Source organism: Eucalyptus grandis, chromosome 5 (genome assembly GCF_016545825.1).
Source record: "Eucalyptus grandis isolate ANBG69807.140 chromosome 5, ASM1654582v1, whole genome shotgun sequence".
NCBI lineage: Eukaryota > Viridiplantae > Streptophyta > Magnoliopsida > Myrtales > Myrtaceae > Eucalyptus > Eucalyptus grandis.
The window spans coordinates 54,677,375-54,692,590 of record NC_052616.1 but is presented as its reverse complement, the minus strand read 5'-3'; the positions used below and the strand labels follow the sequence as shown (position 1 = coordinate 54,692,590).

General features: G+C 39.7%; 1 pseudogene; it reads right to left on the bottom strand.

Annotated features, from left to right (window-relative positions):
* Nucleotides 1–9,380: 9,380 nt before the first annotated feature.
* On the bottom strand, nt 9,381–10,519 carry LOC120294036 (annotated as a pseudogene).
* Nucleotides 10,520–15,216: the final 4,697 nt, after the last annotated feature.

The window sequence follows — 15,216 nt, the reverse complement described above, 5'->3', positions numbered from 1 at the left end:
AAAAATGTAAATTAAAAAATAAATGCACCTGAATCTATGTGCAATTAATATATTTTTCAGGGATAAAATTGACCCATAATTTTCTATGCAATAAATGATTGGATCGCCAAAATTTAGGTGTCAACATAAATGAAATTAGGTATCGAATGGGCACTAGTTAATTGACTAATGTAATCAAGTCTTTGGCCTTAAATTCCCTAGTTTTTTAGAAAGTGGGGTATACTTACATATCTCACTTGGTTTTTAGTTGGCCACAATAAGCTTACGGCGACTCATCATTTGAAAACCCCGACAGCGTTAATTTAACTTAATATCGTATGCCCTAACGACACGCGAGGTAAGGTTTTGGGAGAGTTCGCACTTAATCAAATGCCTTAAGGTCATCATTTAAGCATACCTCTAAACTTATGTCATTTCCCCTCGGACAGGAAAGGTTGGTCGCGATAGAAGATAGAGAGATTGATACAAGGTTTAGGTTGGAGACTTTGGTGAGATCAAAGATGCCATTTGCACTCTGCTTTTCATAATCTGAGCTTTCATTTTGGATTAATGCATTCTTCATCTTGAGTTGTTTAATTGTTTAGGATTTCTTTAATGCGGTTTGGGTTGATGCGGTGTTGTACCTGAATTGAATCAAACCGAATTGTCAAGGTACATATTTTTTTGTCGACTACCCAAATTGGAATGAAAATAGGATTGGAGACATCCAAAATTTTCAATTCAATTCGGTTTGAATATTATTTATACCCTTAGAGTTTACGATCTTCAATTTGCTAAGCTATAAATGAAATTACACAATTAATCTTGATCACAAATTTATCCAATAAGTATAATCGGGTGCTTCAATTAATTCCATCCATTTTATATGATCGAAAAATGTAACACTGCCTTTCTAATTTTTCAATTACACTTGAGGTTGATATGATGCCAATTAGGTGGTAAATTAGCAAAAGGAAGATTTAGCCATATATGAAGTTACCGGGTCAGCTAAATGTACACATCATATATGTCACAAAGAAAAAACACTTACACTAACAAAGTGACCCAAAACAAACACCGGTACATGAAATCCATACAGCCCAATACTCCCATTGGTCGTCACCATCTCAATCGCCATCATCACCGTGCTTGATCTCTCTTGGCCACCTAGTCTTTGACTGGTGCCATCATTTCCTCGTACCATGGCCCAAGCTAAACCTAGGGAAGGCGTCGGGGATCGACGAGGCTGCCCTTTCCCATAAAAGGAGTGGCCGGGTCAGCCAATGGGGCCGAAATCTTTATCCAGCCCGGATCCCCGCCCTGGGAGGGGCGTAAGGGGTCACCCCCTCGGGGAGGTTCTCCCTCCGTTTTCCTACCGAGCAATTTAAGGACTCCTCAGGTCCGTGCCACGCCTACTTTAATTCTAACCTTCGATGGATTCTTTAATTAGTGATGAGCTTAAGTTGGCCCGTCCGCCCATGCTGGGCCCAAAGGCCCGGCCCACGGGAATAGGGCCCGTGGAGGGGGAAGGTATAAAAGGGAGGAAAGAGAGAGATGACATTGGAAGGAACAAAACGCACGTACGTCTCTCTCTTTCTTTTCAACGTCTTCTCTCCCTAAGAAAGAACAATACGCTTAAGGCGATGCGTTTCCCTTTTCAAGGCGAATTGACATCATCGAATCAGAATTTCTTTCTCGATCTTCAGCATTGGTGTTTAATCTGTGGCTAAAGGTACGCTCGAATCGGTGGTGTGCTTTAGGATCGGTGATACGTGTTAGAATTCCGGGCTTGTCTTCCGCATTGAGTTTAGGGGTTCGATTTAGTGTCGAATCCGGTTTTCGGGATCAGTCATTCCAACATTGGTATCGAGCCCTAGTTCACGTTTTCCGATCAATTTGATGTTTTTGATTGATTTTTCACGAAAACCTTCGGCCGTACGGATCGGGGCAAAAATCCCGACACTCGAGCGCTGTTCGGCCATTTTTCTGAGTTTTCGTAAGTCGAAATTGAATTCTGAAAGCACTGGGTGAAAGAGGTCGTAGAGACGAGTCCGGCGACATGTTGTGCGTCGCCGGATGACGCGCACGCGCGGCCACAAGCCGATGCGCGTGGGCGCCACGTGCCCGCGCATTGGCTTCGGCTAGCGCGTGCGTCACACGTGCCGGCGGCGAACCGGCGCACGCGCACGGCGGCCGGCAAACCAGCACGCGTCGTCGGGACCGACGAGCCGGCGTCACCAACGATCGTAACCGTCGGGGTGACGCGTCATCGATGACGCGTGCAGTGACGCCAAGCATGACGTCACCCAACGGCCGAATCGTCGGGTGACGTCAACAATGATGTCAGCAGTGACGTCGGTTGGCCGGGCGGTCACCGGCTGCGACCCGACCGGCGACCCAGCCCGACCCGACCCGCGGACGCCGGCACGCGTGGCACGTCTGGATGACGCGCCGCGTGACGTCATCCCGCACACGCGCGGGCACGTGCGGGCGGTTCGCGCCCGACCGGCCCGATCGGTCCGTCCGATTCGACCGGTCCGACGACTTGACCGTTGGACCGACGACCGTTGACTTTGACCGTTGACCCAAAAAAAAAAATTGTTTCTTTTTCAATTATGTACGTGTGAGTTGTAGGTAATCCATTTTTCATTCTGCATTTGTTGCATGAATCATGGAAAATTATGTATTTTCCATTTGTTTTGTTATGGATTATAAGTGATCCATTTTAGTTCCGCATTTGTTGCGGGAACTATGATGCGTTATGCACGGATACCTGCAATCCCAAGAACGGACAAAGGAATAGCTAGACTGAAAAGGTTGATGAAAGAGTTAGCTGATTATCGGTGGCTTGATGGTGATTTAGTATCACACATGGTCAAGGTCAATCGATGATATAGGAAATCATCTCGGAATGGTTATCTTATGCCGGATTTTGAGAAGGTGCCGGCTTTGATGAACACTCTTCCACCCGAATGGCAAGCAAGTGTTAGATCGGCTATAGGAGGTCAATGTGGTCCCGAATTATAGGAATCTAGTGGATGCTTTTGTAAGAGAGTACTATAGGATTGAATTGGCCAAAACTTCAACCCTTAGATTGAGCGCCACATGGCGCAGTAAATGCGCCTTGGTGGCGACATGAAAGCTCTCCAAAAGTTTTTCCATGGTTGGCAAATGTGCCTTCGTTTTCTCGAGATGTTTTGACTAATAGATTAAAAGGGACATTCCCTAATTATTTCTTAGATTAATTGTGAGATTTTTTTATGGATGTAAATATCTCTTTCCATGTTGATATTTTTCTTTGTATATATTGCTTAGTGTAATGTATAGTTGTATTATGTGAAAGCACTGTTATTCTATTGGATATTAGATAATATTTGCTTTACATTACGCTGATTGCTGTGGGTAGTTAGCTGTGGGTAGTTATAGAAGTTTTTGTAACTTCATAGAATTGATTTTGCATATGACAATCATATTAATGATAGTTTAAGTTAGGATTTTTGGAGGATGATTGGAAACTTAGTGACCTTTTGATTCTGAAGCCTTACTTAAAATTATTCATTAATATGATGGGTCTATGTAAAAGTGGATGCATAAATGATAGGCATTAATAATTTGTGCATGTATGTACGATGTGTTCAGATCGATGTTTTCAGCAACTAAAAACGTTATTGCTGATATGAACGGCAATAATTATGAAATATTGAATATGAAGATTCAATATGTGCTGGAAAAGCAAGAAGCACTAGAAGCTCTTGACCATATTATGGAAGATCTTGAGGGTGTTGTGCGCCACCTTGAGCTAGTAAGACCGCCTAACGGCATTTGAGCCGAAAATAGACATTTGCAATGCTGGTTCTAGCTCAAAAAGGGCTTTGAGCTCTAAGCGCAAGCGTATTGATTCGTTCAATATGTGGGAATGCAAAGGATCAAGTCCTTATTGCAACAGATCAAGAGTTAACCAACACAAGAGAGGAAAACGTCCTCAAGTGAAGAAAATGTCAAGGGTGAGGTGTTACAATTGTGACAATAAAGGTCACTATGCTCGCGATGTCGTGAGCCAAAGAAGGTAAACACCTACTATACATTTGAGAACTTTACTTTTGTGTCAAGTTGTACATTATTAGCTGAATCCAATCCTTTGTGGACCGTAGATTCAGGAGCAATAGACAATGTAGCGAAGGATAAAGGATCCTTCGTGGAATTCGACGAATACCAAATGGAACTGAGTGGATTTATGTGGAAAACAACTCCAGAGCTGAAGTTAAAGGGATTGGCACCTGCCAACTGAACATGTGTGGTGGACGCAACTTGTTCCTACATGATGTTCTAAATGCTCTGGAGATTCGTCAAAATTTAAATGTCTGTTTTGATGTTGGTTAAGCTTGGTTTTAGTGTGAACTTGGTTTTAGTGTGAACTTCCGTAATAACGGTGTAGATTTGTATTTGGATACAAACTACTATGGTTGTGGTCACTTTCGGATGGTTTTATTGTACTGAATGTTGACTGTGGTGATGTCAATATGTTATTCCCTTGTTTCACGTCTTTTACTTCATGTGATAATGATGTGAATGTGTGGCATGCTAGACTTGGTCATATTGGCCAACAACATATGAATAGACTAGCCAAAGAGGGCTTGTTGGGCAATATTGAATAAGTCGATTTGTCCATATGTAAGCATTGCCTAGAAGGGAAAACGACAAGGAAACCATTTGGAAAAGGTAAAAGAGCTGACGTTCCTCTGCATTTAATCTATTATGACGTTTGTGGTTCAATGAATGTGAAAGGAAGGCATGGGGCTGTTTATTTCATCACCTTTATTGATGATTATACTCGATTCGGATATGTCTATTTGATTTCTCACAAATCTGAAGCAATAAGTTGTTTCAAAAGGTTTATAAACCTGGTTGAAAATCAATTAGACAAGAAAATAAAAGCATTTAGATCCGATCGAGGTCGAGAATATTTATCCGATGAGTTCAGAAAATTATGTGGTGAAAAGGACTAGAAAGACAGTTGTCTATTCCATATACTCCTCAACAAAATGGTGTTGCAGAGAGAAGAAACAGAACCCTACTGGAAATGGTTAGGCCCATGATGGCGCATGCTAACTTACATATCACTTTTTGGAGTGATGTTGTTAATCGCTGCCTATATACTTAACCGGGTGCCTTCCAAATCAGTTAGTTCCACTCCATATGAGTCATGGACAGGTAGAAAACCGGACTTAAGTTTTCTTAAACCATGGGGTTTTATTGTCTATACTCATGAGTCCTCTCACAAGTTTGGGAAATTGAGTCCTAAAGGAAAAATGAGTATTTTAATGAGATACTCCGAACACACGAAAGGGTATGTGTTCATAGGTGAGCAGGAAAGTGGGAGAATAACTGAATTTGAATCACGGGATGTCACATTCTTAGTGGATGAATTTTCCTAAGAAGGGCGAAATAGGAGAAGATCACTCCTATTTGAAACCTTGGATCAAGATAATGATATTAATGAAGTTCGTCCAAGTGGGAGTAATATGAGAAGTGATGAATTGAATTCAACTCATTCCCAATTACAACCATATGATGAGACGATGTCATCATTATCTAATCCAAGTGGGAGCATAATTGGGAATGATGTGCTAAGTGTACAATCTTCCATACGGCGAAAAAAGTTGCCAAAGTATTCCCCGTCGTCGTCTTGACATTGAAGGGGAAACTTTTATGATTGCTCCACAAGATGAGGATGAGCCAAGAAATATTAATGAGGCTCTTAAATGCCCTAGTAAGGAAAAATGGATTTATGCAATGAAAGAGGAGATGGAGTCAATGAAGTCAAACCAAGTTTGGGAACTGGTTGATCTTCCAAAAGGACGCAGAGCTATTGGGAACAAGTGGGTTCTCAAAATAAAGTGAAAGACTGATGGCTCAATAGAAAGGCATAAGGCTTGCCTTGTGGCGAAGGGGTATAATCAACGGGAAGGAATTGATGATGAAAATACATTTTCTCCGTAGTGAGATTTACCTTGATTCGCATTATTCGGGGCAATAGTGACTAGTATGGATCTTGAGTTACATCAAATGGATGTAAAGACTGCTTTCCTCAATGGAGAATTAGAGGAAGGAACATATATGGAACAACCTGCTGGTTTCATAGTGAAAGGCCAAGAAGAAAAGGTATGTTGACTTTGGGGGTCAATATATGGCCTTAAGCAGTCGTCAAGACAATGATATATACATTTTCATAATGCCATAATGGCATATGACTTTACAATGATAGATGATGATCATTGTGTATATATCAAAATATCCAATGATCAATTTGTGATCTTATCATTATATGTTGATGATATACTAATTGCCGGAAGTAATATGGAGTTTGTCAATACTGTCAAGAGATGGTTGTCTTTAACTTTGAGATGAAAGACATGGGTGATGTTGCATACATTCTTGGAGTTAAGATTTCAAGATTGCGAACCCATAGACACTCCTATTGCAAAATGTGAAGGATTGAGCCATAGATCGTGTCCAAGGACTCCACAAGAGAAGGAACAAATGAAACATGTTCCTTATGCTAGTGCTGTTGGAGCTTGATGTACGCTATGATGTGTACAAGACCTAACATATGTTATGCAGTTGGAATGGTGAGTAGATACCAATCTAATCCAGGTCAAGCACGTTGGAAAGCCGTTAAAAGAATACTATGGTATCTAAAGGGAACTGCTGATTATATGCTGAGTTATTAAGGAAATGATCTGCAACTCAAAGGCTATTTTGATGCTGATTGGAGAAGAGATTTAAATGAAAGGAAATCTACCTCGGGTTTGTTCTCTTACCGAATAATGGCACCATGTGTTGGAGCAGTAAGAAACAAAAGTGTATAGCCTTGTCCACGATGGAAACTGAGTTTGTGGCATTATCGCCGGTATAAGAAGGTGTTTGGCTTAAGAGATTTTTGGATCATTTAGGTGTTATTGGAAGTGCTGAGATTCATTGTTGGTTAACCGTGATAGCCAAGCAGCAAAAGTGTACACCAAAGATCCAAAATATCATGGCAAGACCAAACACATAGATACCAAGTATACTTTTGTCAATGATATGATTGCACGAAAATATGTGAACTTAGAGTACATACTACGCATAGAATGGTAGCAGATCTATGACAAAGCCAATACCTAGAGATGTGTTTTGTGGCCATATGAAATCTCTAGGATTGCGTAGAGGATGATGTACTGAAGTATTGTAATTTCCCTAAGAGTTCACATTTGATGAATTTGTGTTTTCATCATTAATGCCTACGAATCTTAGTTTGATCTTTATGCATCTTAATGCCCAGTGCATTATTTTAAGTTGAGGAAGTATGTTGGACAGATATAAGATTAGCCCACTCACACGGGTAATCGCCTCTATTTACTGTGTGATAAATAGAGATGAGACTATTTTTAAGCTTATTATCTATGTGATAATCGAGAGCTCAAGCTTAAAATACGTATGTCACCTTAACTGGGTGTTAAGATGATGACATAATACTTACTATGTCCGAAAGTAAAACACCCCACATTTTACTTTTATCTGTCTATGATGCCGATGTGAGTTTTGATGAATTTAGTGAATGAGTAGATACGTGAACTCAAGTTAGACATTGGGTATGTCTGAACTATCATCCGTACGGTATTGAAAGGTGTAGACATACGCTCCATGGGAAAGGAGTTGATACCGTAATACATATTTCATACTACGTATGCATGAGACGACCAATAAGAGTGGCAAAAGTTTGATCTCAACTTTTTATGTCGTGTGAGACTCTTGAGGAAAAGAGTTCCTCAATTTTTTTAGTCCCCTCATGACTCTTACTTATTCTCAAGATTTCTATTTAGTGTTTGTTATCTTAGGATGTTGCCAATGGTCATGAGTTTGATTTGATCTAATGGGGCATTTCTAGAAAAGCAAGCTGAACTGAAATTGAGAGTTTGAAGGAAAGAGGAAGATCGATTTTGGAGAATCACATTGTAGTTTTGTATTCACCGGTTAACCAATTATGACTATCTTTGAGATAATCATAATTGTGAATACAATATATATATATATATATATATATATATATATATATATATATATATATATATCATTGTTTAAAAGAGATCAAGAGAGATATAAATGTGATCGATCGATCTAGGTACTGCATACTAAATCTACTCGGAGTGAAATGCCCATTATGAGCTGCTATATATTCTTAACAGATGTATGGCAACGAGCTCTCAAAGTATGCTGGTCGCACGGATTATTCACCGGTATGAATGTTGAAGAGAGGAAAAGAGGATTCTGTTCGGCCCACCATGTTAAGTGAGAGTCTATGATGGATTTTCGATGGGGATGAGTAGGGCCTATCCGCCCATGTTGGTTTTAGACCACCATGTGCGAGTGGGAGATGATGGATTCTTTAATTAGTGATGGACCTAAGTTGGCCCGTCGCCCATGCTGGGCCCAAAAGGCCCGGCCCATGGGAATAAGGCCCGTGGAGGGGAAGGTATAAAAGGGAGGAGAGAGAGAGAGAGATGACATTGGAAGGAACAAAACGCACGTACGTCTCTCTTTCTTTTCAACGTTCTCTCTCTCCCTAAGAAAGAACAATACGCTTAAGGCGATGCCGGTTTCCCTTTTCAAGGCGAATTGACATCATCGAATCAGAATTTCTTTCTCGATCTTCAGCATTGGTGTTTAATCTGTGGCTAAAAGGTACGCTCGAATTTGTGGTATGCTTTAGGATCGGTGATACGTGTTAGAATTCCCGGGCTTGTCTTCCGCATTGAGTTTAGGGTTCGATTTAGTGTCGAATCCGGTTTTCGGGATAAGTCATTCCCAACACCTTCCTATCTCAAAAAAAAAGAATTGGGGGTGGGGGGCAACATTGGGGCTTCGGTGTGGCGAGGGAGACTTCAAAGTGATCGACACTCCATTGACCGGGTTATGCCAATGCCAAAGATGGTGCTTCAGCGTGGCGGGGGCAACATTGGGCAAGGGGTAGCTAGAAGAAATGTATGAAGCTCAAATGGTTTCATGCACAAGTCTCTCCGGTCAATACACTAACCATCAGCGAAATGCAAGCAACAAATTTGAACGTCCAAGTTCGTACCAGAAATTAATCCGGTGCCAACTCGAGAATAAGAAAAGGGCAAAAGAGTTGGAGAAAGAGAGCATAAATATCTTATCATGACTTAGATTTTTTTCTAAGAGACAAAAGTTGCTCATGATACAAAGAGAAAAGGAGACAACCGCTTTACTACTAGTTTATTAGTGACTACAACCGCACTCATCAAACAGTTCATGTAAAACTAAATAGTACTTCTGGACGCAACATCCAAATAATTAGCTTGAGAAGCAGATGAAATCATGTCATGAATAAATGTTCATGTGCTTCATCGAGCGGAGAGTTCGGTGATCGACACTCCATTGACCAACAAAGGTGTGGAGCCGCTGGTATTTTGATCATGTCCTTGGTCACTTGCTATGATGTTCTTTGGTGGTTCCGTCCGGCCGGAGGAAAAGGCAGGTTCCCGTGGCACCGCTGGACTAAGAGTTTGGCTGCTCGGCAAGAACTATGCTTGCCATGGTCGGTCTATCAGCCGGATCTTCTGAAACACATAGAAAGCCAATGTGTATGCATCTTAGCACTTGGCTTCGGAATAAGATTCTCCCAATACCGGGTCCAAGATTTCCCAAGGCACATTGTCTCTCCAATGTTTCCAACCCTAGAGCAGTTCAATTGGACACAACAAGTGAACCACAGAACAATATCGTTGCTTGTGAGCACAAAACAATTAAATCATTTATAAAAAAAAAAAAAAAAAAAAAACTTACATAGCTTGCGAGAGCTTCACCTCCATCAGATTGGCAGTAGTAGTCATTCCTCTTGCCGCAAATGATCTCGAGGAGGAGGACGCCGAAGCTGTAAACATCGGACTTTTGAGAGAATTGCCCATGCATCGCATATTCGGGGACATGTAACCACTGAAAACCACCACCAAAACCATAAATGTATGGATAACAGTCATCTATACTAATATCCTTATCAATTCTTAACCAGAAGAACCTAGTAGTAAACTTGGAAAAATGCAAAACTTACTAGGTTCCTACGATTCTTCTAGTGCTTGCGTTAGTTTGATCAACTCTGAAAATCTTTGCCATGCCAAAATCTGAAATCTTTGGGTTCATATTGTTGTCCAGCAAGATGTTGCTAGCTTTTAAATCACGGTGAATGATTCGAAGCCGAGAATCTTCATGAAGATAGAGCATCCCTCGAGCGATGCGATATTATGTTGTAACGTCTTGGCCAGTCCAGTTGTTTGCTTTTCTTAGGGTCTAAGTAGTGATTTAAGGATGTGAACGAGAGTAAGTATAATCTAGGAAGTCTAGAGTTAGATTCGAAATGTCATACAAGATATAGTAAACAAGTATTTGCTCAATCATCTATATCGGACATTAACTTAAGAGCTGAGCATAAAGCCGTGAAGTGGAACTAACCGAACATGAAGTAGTCAAGACTTTTGTTGGGCATAAGCTCGTATACTAGTAGCTTTTCCCCTTCTTGAAGCAAAATCCAAGCAGTCTCACTAAATTCCGGTGTTGAAGCTTCGCGACCAACACAATCTCATTCTTAAATTCTTGGAGGCCTTGCCTTGAGCTTTGTGATAGCCTCTTCACAGCTATTTCTTGCCCGTTGGGAAGCCTACCCTGAAAAAAAAATTGTTAATGGTGACAAGGTCTCATGAACTCTTCACGTCATTTCCTTTATTTGTTAATTTAGGTTAATGACTTCCTGAACTTTTAAGCGATATTCAAAGTTTGTTTACGTCGTCCACACAAGAGTGCCGTGGACACCTTTAATGATAACAAGTAAGCGCTGACCAAAGTCATTCTTATAGCTAGAGAGACAAAATTAGAAACTTTATCATTAAAATTCTTAAGAAAAAGAGAAAGATATAGCCCACTTCTTATACCCGATACACTTTCCCGAATCCCCTTCTCCAAGCTTATTGCCTTCGCAAAGGAATTTGTGGCGGCCCCGATCTCGCTTATTTTGAACCGTAAGCTTTCAGAGTTTGACCTCGTCTTTTGCTGAAGAAAATGCAGAGCAATCAACATGAGATCTCCAGAATCCGATAAATTAAAAAAAAAGTTAAAATTTTATTGCTCTTAGCATGCCATTTGGGTTTTCGTAATTATTTAACAAAAATGCGGGATTGGTTTTAGATTCTGCACCGTCTCTCAAAAAGGGAATATAAAACAAAATCACGCGGTTCTCCTTCCCACACTACTTCATCCTTATGCTAAGCTTGATAAGAAGTCAGTCAATAACAACTACAAAACTACCAACAAATCCACTAACCAGATGAAACCATCCATGGATTACTTCTTCTCCTTCTAATCAAGCAACACATGGAGACAATAACCAGCACGAAGAGATTTGCCAAACCTACCACAGCAACCACAATGCGAAATGACTTCAAGATATTACTTGTAAGAGTTTTTCTAATTGTGGACTACATTAATTGATATTGTAATTTACCGTTTAACGTTTACCGTTTTTACGGGGTTTGGTCTAAGGTGAGATAGAAGGTTTCTTAATTAGTCTAATATGGGCTGGCTAGTGTGGGCCGAGTTGAGCCCGGCCCGTAATGAGAGGGACCGGCTGGAAACTCTATAAATAGTGCTCAAGTCTCTCCTCTAACCCTAATTCTCACATGTATCCTCACCTAAGGAGCGTTTACCTAATGCTACACGTGAGGGGGGCCGCCATTGAGCCGGTGATATGGAGGGTAATAGAGGAGAAGGACTTGCGCGTGGAACATTGTGTTTCCGCTTCCGCTTCAAGAACAATGGATTCCAAAAAAGGTGCGTCAATTCTTTTTACTCAATTATGCATGTTCTTGTTCTAGTTATGGAGATCTTGGGGCTACACAATTTGTGTCCAACATGTGGTATCGAGCCTCCATAACCCTAGAACACGAACCCAATTGATTTTGCCCTAATTTGTACGGATTAACCCTAATTAGTGCGGATCTTGCCCTAATTTGCGATTTTCGAGACTTTTCGTTCAATAAAAATTAAATTAAATTATATACTCGGATTGGGATCGACGAGACGAAGAAAACCGTGGGCAGCGCGTCGCCGGAGGAGGCCGCACGCGCCCCACGCGCGGCCACGCGCCTCGTGCGTCGAACACGCGCCACGCGTGTTCTCCACGCGCCCGCGCACTCGGGCGGGCGTGCAGGCGCGTGGAAACTCCACGCGCGCGTGGTCGGCGGCGACGGACTCGTATGCTTATTTCCTACGTCATGGTGTATTTATTTTATATGTTTGATAGTTTATGGATGTGAAAATATATACGGAACCCTAAATACGTGTATTCTTGCGTATTTTTCTTATATTTTCTATGATTTTGAAAATATAAGTGTTGGGTTATAGGTATATTATCACATAATCATTATAAAGGTGTGATTCATCAATAAAAATCAAACTTTATTGTGAACTGAAGTTGGCTTAATAAGATACCATCATTATGAGATAGTAGATAATGAGAAACAAGAAAGGTTATGAAACTTTTGTTGCTCAAGCATACTTCTTGACACACTTGGTAATCTTTGAATGATGGACGTTTTAAGAACTCGTGACCAAACTGGTTGTACTGATTAACATATCTGCTGTATGTGGGTAATGCATGTCGATTAAGTTACTGCATATTGTACATGAACTCATCTGGTCACTTGTTAATGTCTATCAAGTTGAATATTTTTATGGTTAAGGAGTATGACAACATCTACGCAGAGCAATATCTACTATTAAATTTTAGATATTTGGTTGTATGGTTTGACTCAATTAATAGGCCTTTGGTTGATTACAATGATAATTTGTTATTTCAAAATTGGCTAATAAATCAGTTGTTGGCCTTGGAGTCATGTTTTGCCATATGAAACTCATGAGCAACGAGCTTGTCAACGGGAGTACCCCGTATTGCTATTGATATTAACTTGTGAAGGATCCTTTGGATCGGCTTTTTTTTTTTTTTTTTTTTTGATGTTGTTATAATAATCGTAATCGGGGTGCACAAAAGATGATTGCTTCTATGTTATGAGAAGTTTCTCATGTTGCTGTGATCGTTGATCTCATTAGAATCTGTCAAAACAGGTTCGCTATATATATATTTTTATATATATGTATGATTAATTTTTATTAATGAATAAAGCAATGTAATTAGCATGATATGTGATTTTGGTGATATGCCCCTATCACTAAAGTTAAAACCACATGTATATGGTGTATGTGAGGAGTAAAGTTTATATCCCCGGTATGAGAGAATTTCAATGATTCAATTGAGTAGTGACTGCCAAAGTGGCACGCTTGATTGGGTTTGAGAAATTTCGGTCTCGTATGATGATTGGGATGTCTCCTGATCTAATGCGTGGTCATACTCCCAAAGGAGGTGATTGTGTATTAGTTCATGGAGGGATACATGATAGTGTGGTGGAGGAGTGACCGATCCTAATGGTTCATATGCCCAAAGGTGATGAATTCACGAAGATTGGAATATATTCTCATAACCCTTATCATGTGGGGAGTGTACAATTGCATGTCATGTATTCTGCCCAAAGGTGATTATATGATTATGCGTGTAACTCTCTGGATGTGTACTTGTACGTCAAGTTGTACAATACTCACATGATGCTAATTATATATATTGCTTGGTTTTCAGTCACATTTTCTGTAATTAATAACTTTATTATTATTGAGGTTTTTACTGCTTCAAATTTTAAGTTATGGACATATGATTTGTTGTTTGAGAAAAGAGCAATTGAATTTTGCTTACTGTCCATGAAGCGTTTCATTCTGGAACACTTGAAAAGAGGTTTTGCCTGCATACTGCACTGCTATAAGATGATGGAAGCCTTAGTTGCTTGAAATTATGTCTTATCTGATATTGAAATTAGGACACATCTGCAAAGATTGTGTTTAAGTCCTAATGATATATACATCTAGTACATGATTAAAAGGTTGTCAAGTTTAACAGTGGTCATGAGTATTTTGGCAAGTATGACGATGCGAAATAGCTTAAAGGGTCATTTGTCAAATACTTGGTAGATTATGGGGTGGTAATTTAATTACTATACCTAAAATCCTGACAAAGAGATTTGACCGAAAGGTATAAATGCGCCATATTGAATATAGTGATGAGTATGATTAGTAAGACCAATTTATCTGGTCTTTTGTGGGCTGATATTATGAAAGCAAGTTTTTCATATACAAAAAGGGGTATTGATTTTATGACCCTAAAGAAGGTATAAGAATTATGGATTCACATACTCTAAAGTTTTTAAAGATTGACGTAATTGTAGATGATAGCTACTCTCGGACTATTAAGGATAATAGTGTGATGGAAGATCACTGTGTCTTTGTCTTTGCCTATACAGACAATTGTGATACATACAATTGTAGAATCTCCTATACAATAGACTAAACTTGTTGAGGTTTAAGGTACTATTCTTGATATATTTTTTCTCATACTTTATGTACATAATATTTTGCTTACAAGTTGTGACCTTGAGACATCTTATATCCTTTGTACTAAGGTTTGTAAGGATTATTTTTACCATATTATATTAGATTTTCTCGGAGGACACTTGCTGATTGTATATTAGAAATATTCAATATATATTATTGCAAGCCAGGAATTGCTCCTGTTGTTAAGGGTGATGGGCTAAATCTATCACATTGTCCTTATTTAGATATTGAGAAAATCTAATTAAATGGAGTACCTTGTGTCGGTGCACTTAAAAGTATAATGTATGCTCGAATTTGCACTAGACTAAATGTTGTCTTTGTGACGGGACTTCTAGGCAGATATCAATCAAATCCAGGACATGATCACTGGGTTGCTATCAACAAGGTTTTAAGGTACTTAAAGAAGACACGAGATTATATGCTAATTTACAGACATATTTAATTCTTGCAGTGAGTAAAGTATTCATATGTTAACTTTATAATATCAATAACAAGATACAGATTTATGTTAGTAGGAAGTGCAGTAAATAAAGTTGGATGTCATCTTCTACTATGTAAGCAGTATTAGTAACATTCTTTTAGGCTGTTACTTGGGCTATTAGGCTCCAAAACCTCATGAAGGAGTTGATCGTTTTAACTTGATGGATAGACCCATACGATTGTATTGAGATAACAAATTTGTAGTATTATTTATTT